Source organism: Mastomys coucha, unplaced genomic scaffold (genome assembly GCF_008632895.1).
Source record: "Mastomys coucha isolate ucsf_1 unplaced genomic scaffold, UCSF_Mcou_1 pScaffold5, whole genome shotgun sequence".
Lineage (NCBI taxonomy): Eukaryota > Metazoa > Chordata > Mammalia > Rodentia > Muridae > Mastomys > Mastomys coucha.
In genome coordinates this window covers 59,967,705-59,976,343 of record NW_022196911.1, presented here as the reverse complement: position 1 = coordinate 59,976,343, position 8,639 = coordinate 59,967,705, and the positions used below count along the sequence as shown (strand labels likewise).

The 8,639-nt window shown below is 42.6% G+C and overlaps 1 long non-coding RNA gene across 1 annotated transcript in view; it reads right to left on the bottom strand.

Annotated features, from left to right (window-relative positions):
• The window catches only part of LOC116079088, an 8,122-nt gene extending 980 nt beyond the window's left edge, over window positions 1–7,142 (bottom strand). The window contains exons 1-3 of the long non-coding RNA XR_004113751.1: window positions 7,065–7,142; window positions 952–1,049; window positions 712–861 (exon numbers count right to left, since the gene is read on the bottom strand). This is a non-coding gene — a long non-coding RNA (uncharacterized LOC116079088). The remainder of the gene's footprint in view (window positions 1–711; window positions 862–951; window positions 1,050–7,064) is intronic.
• Between the last annotated feature and the right edge of the window lie 1,497 nt (window positions 7,143–8,639).

Genomic DNA, 8,639 nt, shown 5'->3' with positions numbered 1-8,639 from the left:
ACCTGCCTCTGCCTCCCAAGTGCTGGGATTAAAGGCGTGCGCCACCACCGCCCGGCTTCATATTTCAACATCTTAAATGCCTTATTTATTTATCATTAAGTCTACTTAATGATAAGTAGACTTATGTGTAGTTATACTTTTCTGAAAATTATAGTGACAGAAAGTAAAAGACAGAAATACTCCATTATGAAAATATAAGGTGAATATCAGTCCATAGACAGAGTTAAATAAATGACAGCATTTTGTGTGTACTTCTCAATGAGGTGACTGTATTTATTAGCCTAGAGGGACCTTGTTCGAGAGAATGAGTTACAGTTAAATGCAGCATGTGTCTCATGGAGGGAAAGCAAAACTAAAGTTTCCTCCCATGTTTGTGATAATTAGAAAGCATTGGCAATGATGATAGGAAGTGAACAGAGTGGAGAGGCCAGAGACAAGAAGGGGGTTAGAAGAAAATAGTTTTTCTATACATATGTTCTTTCAATGGTTGCAGTACATTGGTGAGTTTTATCTCTATGGATTTAAAAAGTTGTCAAATGATGCAAAAATTAAATATGCTAGTGCCAACAGAAACAAGTGATAATGATTTTTTTTTAAAGAGGCTAAAGCAAGATGGAAATGCTAAATATATTTTCTCACTGGGGTTGTCTAGCTCTAAAGTAGTATTGGTAGAATATTGTCCCATCTGTTATCTGCATCCAGACCCTTTACCTTTTCTTTTAGACTATCTGGTGTAGTTAGGGATGGAGTTGTTGACATTATGGCTCTTGTCGACAAAAATTTCAGTCAATCCAGAGAAGGTAATTTGGAACCTCTAATCCTGAATTTTTAAGGATTGCTTCTGTAAGCTTCACAGCTGTGCTGAAAAATATCATTGCAAGTTGGGAAACGAGGAGGCAGTCCTATGCAGAGATCAAGTTTTACAAGATACTTGACAGAGTTCCAGCATACCTGCTCTGAACCTACGAGGATGTGTGTGACATCAGCTGTCAGTCATTTCACTTTAAAGGTTTCCATGCACTCTAGTTTATGTCTGCCCACAGTGAGATCTGTTGAATAGAATAAATAAATCAATTTGCCTCCATATATAAGCATTAGCGAATGATCTACTTCCTATCATAACCACAGGCTGGGTCTGCCTGAGGTGACAGGTACCAGCCAGCCTTGGTTTTCCAGGACTCCATCTTGAACTTCACCAGAGTATCAGACAGGATCACCTGCCCTGGGGCTACAGAGTGGAAGAGCCTGTGCTGAGGCTCATCCCCATCCAACCCTGGCCAGACACCCCCTGCCGTACTAATTTATTTTGTTTGATTTCTTTTCTTCTGTGAGGCCATGGCTTCCCTACAGGGGTCTATGAAAGTCAAATGTTATTGTCTGGATATTCTCCATCGTGTTTTTCCCTTGTCATTCTTTCTTTTAACATCAAAGCACAAATGGTAGGTGATGGTTTAGCCTGAGGGTGGCAGCCCAGTGGTAGAGCACTTTCCTACCATCTTGGCTAGTATTATTTGTCTTGCTGTGAAGAGACACCATGACCCCAACTTATAAATGAAAAGATTTAATTGGGGCTGGCTTACAGGTTTAGAGGTTGAGTCCATCATGGCAGGAAGTTTGGCAACATGTAAGGAGCAGAATTCTACATCTGGATTGGTAGGAAGCAAGATGACAGAATGATGCTGGGACTGGCTTGAGCATCAGAGACTTCAAAGCTCACATCCCAGTGATACACTTCCTTCAACAAGGCCACACTTACTGCAATAAGGCCACACATCCTAATAGTGCCACTTCTTATGAGCCTATGGGGGCCATCTTTATTCAAAACACCACATATACTGTGCATGAAGCCCTCATCCAGTGCCCAGTACTGTTGATTAATAAAGCTCATACAGGTAGGTATTTACTTCAAGTACTCTGGAGTTATATATGTGAGTAGTTGTATCTTACTTTTCACATGGCTGGTATGTGACGGTGGGAGAGATCAGTGATCTTAGAGGGTAGGCAGTAAGGATGGAGTGTGTATGAAAAAAATACCCAACAATGCTCAATTTAATGCTAAATGCTATGGTTTCAGAAAGACATTAACTCCTTCTTAAAACAGGCATTCTCTCAAACAGTATGCAAATCCCTTTAAAAACTTTTCGATATGGTCTTATTTTATAGCTTGGTCCTCCTAGCTATCAACTTGAGGAGTCCCCCACCAAACTTCCCAGTGTACGCCTCTGATCCTAAACTGACCAAGTCCGAGGGGCTCAGGCTAGCTAACATTTTCTAAAGTAACTGATTCCAATCTTCAGCCAAGTTGGGGAGCCACTGCTACAAACAGCTCTTGTCTTTTTTTTTTTTTTTTTTTTTTTTTTTGTCCTGAGGCCTTCTCTCTCAGGGTTCCTGAAGAAAACAAAGCTTCCTCTGGTCTCCTTAAGAGCAACTGGGAATTTTTATATAGGGCCATGTGTACACTCGTGCTAACTCATCCATGCTGTGCCCATGGGTCTTCGTTTTCTCTCTATAAGGGGAAAGGGCAAACATGGCTGAAACAAAAGAACTATTTACCCAAAGATGAATTATGTCACTAGCGGAGAAGGCAGACGCAGCTGCAGCCAGTTTTTGTTTAAACAGCGCTCCCTCCACCCCCTTAATGGTACCCATGGAAAAAAGTTCTTTAAGCCTCTTAAAAGCACAGGGCTCTGTACATCTTAAAGCATGTGCTGTTTGTATAATGCCCAACTCAGCCTCCTGAGATCAGAGATGGAGATCAGAATGTCCTTTTGCCCAAGCAGTGTGATCTCCAAGAGTGTTGTTCTTACCCTCAGCACATAATACCAGACCCTCAGACTAAGGCCCAGGGCATTCCTGCCATGGTGCCTGAGGCTCGATAAAATGAGCTGTTATGCGTGTTTGATCTTTACCTCCTAAGAGCCCATTCCTCTGCAGGTGTGGGAGGAGGAGACATGCATGGAGTTGACCCACAGGTGTGAACTGAACTCCACCAACCTCTCCTCCTGGCACACGTTCTTGTGCATGGGCATTTTGATTGACAGTTTTATGGGAGCTTGGACGGGAACAGATGCCAAGATGCATAAGCTTCCCCAGCCCATGCTCGGTCGGTCACCCACAAGTTAGCGAGAACAAATAATATCTTCACTCCCTCTGTCCAGGTGCTTAGAAAATCTCCTAAAGATGTCAGCAAGAGTTGTGGTTGTGTTTTAGGAAGCCTAATTACTAAAGCAGCTAAGAACTCTTTAAAATGCAAGCCTTTAGTCCCAGCACTCCAAAGCAGTGGCAGGTGGATTTCGGTGAATTCCAAGATGGTCTGGTCTACATTATGAGTTCCAGGCCAGCCAGAGCTACATAGTGACACTATATTCCTCCCTTCCCAACCCCAAAATAAAAAAGGACTAAATTCCTCCAGTGTATTAAATGCCTTGGGTCATCTACATGGAAAATGTATGGTCTTCCAAAGTCTTGGCAGAGGTGGAAAATATTTATTTATTTATTTATTTATTTATTTATTTGTTTATTTATTTATTTATTTTACTAACAGCTAATTCTTAGCTATGGAAAAATCAGTTGTCTTATAACTATTGGATGCATCAGTACTGATGATGCCTTTGTGGCAGTACTTGGGAATCTTGATTTTTTTTTCAGACATTTGAGTAGACTCAAGATTATTTCTATTAAAAAAGAAAAGAAAAAGCCAAACCTCTCACCTACATTCCATTATGTGTCTTTGAACTTGACAGAAAGGCAAGAAGTCACCATGAAAGCCCAGGGGTGCTGCAGAGTGTGCCTGTGGTAATGGCTCCCACATGCCATCTGACAGGCATGGTGGGGAGAAAGGTGGGGAATGTCAGGATAATTGATGAGTAATAAGCATCCAGGTTCACAATGACTTTGGTGGAAATCACATGGATGATCATCAAGGAAATTACAGATTTTCTTTTATCCATCTAATGGAAACTTCTCTACTATCCTTTGAGATAATAGAGTACAGCTCAAATTCTCTGGGCAAAATTTGGTGGAGTTGTGTACAGTGCTCTTTGGGTTGTTTCTGGGATTATATAAGGAGGGAGGGTAAATGTTGTTTCCATTTTCCCAGGGAAGAAATCTTCCAAATGGGTAGAGAAGAAGAAATAAGGAAGGGAGGAAGAGAAAAGAATGGGAAGAAGAGAGAAGGAAGGGAGGGAGGGAAGGAAGAAGAAAGGGAGGGAGGAAGGGAGGGAAGAAGGAAGGAAGTAAGGAAGCAGGGAAAGGGGAAAGGAGAGAGCAGAGAAAGGAAGAGAGAAAGGAGGGAAGCGGAGGAAGTGCAACAGAGTACAAGGCTCTTTGTTCTTTCACCCTGATCCATCTTTATGGAACCCGATTGAGTGTCCTGTCCATGTCTCAAAAACCCGCTCATCAGCATTTCTACTCTTTGACTTGAATTTGGCCTAAGATGCTCCATGTGCTTTGGAAGTTTCTGTAATAATTGTAGACTAATAATATCTGCGGATCCAGGCAGAGGGCAGAGTTGTCTCTAGGGACAGAGGACATGATGACAGTGAGACACCACTTCCCTTAAACAAGTTTGTGCTCAAATGCATATGCACAGTTAGGTTATGGATTAAAAATTTGTGCAAATGACCATGCCTATGAATGTATATATGAGTAGTTTCATCTCAGATACAAAGACAGTAGAAAGCATTTAGAACAAAGAAAGGAAGGCCTTCACAGCTACGGAGAGCTGCCTAGGCACCAGGTCTTATAATAATCATCTTTATATACATGTTCAAAGCAACCAAAAGATGTAAGACTTATGAGCCTCATACAGTCATTTTATTGAGAAGTCTATTTTTGTGTATATGTGTGGGTTGGGGGGACAAATATGAAAGAGATGTATTTTTTTCCTAACTACCTTGCTGGTCATATTCTCTATTCTGGGAAGGGCATGTTTAATGGTGTCTCAGCTTGATTCTCTAACTCTTGGGCCCCATTTGGTTTTTTGAAGTATCTCATTTGGGTTCTTGAGACTCCGTTGTGTTTGTGTAAGGCCTCCCATCTCATTCCTAATGCCTTCACTCTTCTCCCTCCTGCTTGGGTGGCCAGGCCTGTGGCTGGAGTGGCTTTGGGGGAGATGGACTGGGTGGTCTGCTCAACACAGACTCTCTATCCCTCTCTCGCCCTTGCCCTCCTTTCCCTGTCTGCTTGTGGTTGGAAGGAGGCAAAAAAAATGAGACAAATGTCTTTTTACTGAATGTTCTCAGTGAGATCATAACTGTTGTCTGGGAGGGCTACACACGCTGTTTTAGCTCATTTCTTTGACTGCATATTTATGAGTCATGTCTCCAATCTGCCTGCTGGACAAGAAAAACTTCTCCAAGTGACTCTTGTGGATGTTTAGGGCTCTTTGTATGATCTGTGTCTGTTTTTCTGGTGTGTGAAGATTTACGTGTTCAGATGAGACGGTTCCTAGTGACTGTGTACTGTCTCTTGTATCATCCACAATTAACTGTTGGTTTATATGTTTCTATAGCACATAACTCAGTGGACCTGAGAACAGGAGGGGGACATGCATGTGTTCCCCCCAAGTTCCTACATTGGAACATAATTCCTAGTGTGATGGTATTCAGAGGTGGAGACTTGAAGAGAGTGATATTATAAGTGTGGCTTCTTCATGCCAGGGATTAGTAACTGCATGAAAGTTGTCCAAGAGGGGTTGTTCTTCCCTCCACTGTGTGATGAGGCAGAGAAGAGGCACCTCCTGTGAGCACCTTGGTCCTAGATTTCTCAGCTTCCAGAATGGTGGGACATATATTCCTGCTGTTTATTAGCCTCCCAGGCCAGAGCTTCTTGTCACAGCCACCAGAACAGACTAGGATGGGGTAGTCATAAACAACAGACATACACAACCTCACCATTTTATGGGAAGTTTATAGTGTGGTGCCTGATCACCTGATCTCCACCACTCTTTTAAGTATTCTTTTAAAAGAAAAGTTATCATTAATCGTATTCAACTGCAAACCCTTTGGGCTACAATAATGGCTGTTCTGTCAAGATATACTGCTGGTGCATTAGTAACTGTGGTGGTTTGAATAGGAATTTCCCCCATAGGCTCATATATTTGGATGCTGAGTCACCAGGGAGTAGAACTGTTTGCAAAGATCAGAAGGATTAGGGGGATATGGCCCAGCTGGAGGAAGTATGTCTTTGGGAGTGGGATTTGAAGTTTCAAAAACATACTCCAGGCTCCCTACTCCCCCCCCCCTCTCTCTCTCTCTCTGTGCCTACCATGGATGTAGCTTTTAGCTACTGCCCCAGCATCTGTCTGCATATTGCCATGCTCCCTGCCATGATGATAATGGACTAAACCTCTGAAATTGTAAGCATGCCTACAATTAAATGCCTTCTCTTTCTTTTTTGTTTCTATTTATTTGTTTGTTTGTTTGTTTGTTTGTTTATTCAATTTACATCCCAATCACAGCCTCCTTTCCTCCCAGAACCCCCTCACATGGTCCCTCCATCTACCACTTCTGAGAAGGGGAAGGTCCCCCTCCGGGTACCAACCCATCCTGGTACCTCAAGTTACTGCAGTACTAGGAATATCCTCTCCCATTGAGGCCAGACAAGGTAGTCCCATTAGGGGAACAGGATCCACAGGCAAACACCTTCTTCTCTTGTAAGACTTACCTTAGTCATGAGGCCTCTTTAGAGCAACAGTCCACTGACTAAGACAGTGACCAGGAATGTCATGGCAGTAACCAACCAATTTCTGATTGGATTCAAAGCTCACTGTATGAGATAGAACCCATACCAGACACTGTTAACTGGGCCAAGAGTCTAGATAAGTCACAGACCCTAAGGTAGAACCTAATAGTATTATTTTGCTAGCTGGAGATAACATAAAGTGATCCTGATGACTTACTGCTATTCCCAGAGATCAGAGATCAGGGCATCTCTCAGCTCTATTTAGAGAAGTTTGTTCTTGCAGTACATTGTGAGATTGACACTGAACCCCCAATTGGTCAACACACATAGGGTAAGAGAATACGGAGTACACCATCTCCAACAGGATATCTCTATCGTACCTCTTCCTTTACAGTGCAGGAATCTTCATGGAAGAGCATGAAAATCCTGTAAGAGCCAGAAGTAGTAGATAACTTCAAGAGAACTGTGTTTTAAAGGCACAACAGTTGCAGTTGATCCTGTGAACTCACAGTGATTGTGACAGCATTTGCAAGCCCTGCACACACCCAAGCCAGACAAAATCACAGCATGGTAGTGGATGGGCACTAAGCCTCACACCAAGCTGAGGACTATTAGCATTTGATAAGAGAGAGAGAGAGAGACAGAGAGAGAGACAGAGAGACAGAGACAGAGAGAGAGAGAGAGAGAGACAGAGAGAGAGAGAGAGAGAGAGAGACAGAGAGAGACAGAGAGAGACAGAGAGACAGAGAGACAGAGACAGAGAGAGACAGAGGAGAGAAACAGAGACAGACAGACAGACAGACACACACACACACAGAAAGACAAAGAGAGACAGAGACAGAGAGAGACAGAGAGGAGAGAGAGGAGAGAAACAGAGACAGACAGACAGACAGAGAGAGAGAAAGAGAGAGAGAGAGAGAGAGAGAGAGAGAGAGAATGAATCAGTTTTCTTTAAGGATGTGACCACTGATACGTCAACTAAACTCCAGGGAATTCTCCCACACCCAAGAATATTTAAGCAACACAAACTAGAGGTGATGTGTTCAAAATAGGAGAGAACACAAACATGGATGGGTAGGGAGGTGAAGTGTATCTCATAGCTTGTATAGAACCTTCTAGCACTATGAAAGCTAGTCAATACGGGTGAAACTTCCCATTGATGCCTGCTTTCTCCTCCCACTCTATGAGTTAAGTACTTTGTGCTTTGAGCATTATTGGGGTCTTTATTGTCAAATTATGGAGGGTAACCAGGAACAATGGCAATATTTTCAAATCCATAGAATGTGAATTCCAAATTTTTATCACAAGGATGCAGAATATCCTAGAATATATACATATACATATACATGGCAAATCCCACATTCACTGTTGGCTCAAGTCTATTCATTTGGATGAAGGACATTTCCCTAGAAGTTGTTAGCAAAGAAGACCATTTAGGCCCTTCAAAAGACACAGGCAGGACTTCTGCTCTTGGTTGCCACTGGAACTGCATGGTCAGACCCTGCTGCTGAAGACGCCTCACACCTTGGAATGCAGAACACTGAGAAATCATATTGGAAGAGAGCTGGAAGCTTCCTCCCTGATAATGACAGTCGCCCTGGAGACAGGTATGGCCTTCCCTAGCTTTGGACCTTGCATACAACAATAATACTTTTCTAGGAAAGATGTACTTATCAATGTAATAATGACATGGCTCTTATGGAAATTCATTAGTTACTTTTCTGTGGTTGTAATAAAATGCCATAATCAACACAACTTAAGGAACAAAGAGTTTATTTTGGGCTTATGCTTCCAGGAGGTTAGAATACATGATGGTAGGGACAACCTAGCAGCAGGAGCCAGGCAAGGCATGTGGGTCAACAAGCAGAGAGCTCAGATGGTGAGCCATAAGCATGAAGCAGAGAGAGCAAACTGCAAAGTAGGCCAGGTAGACAAGGCTTTTAAATTTAGTGCTT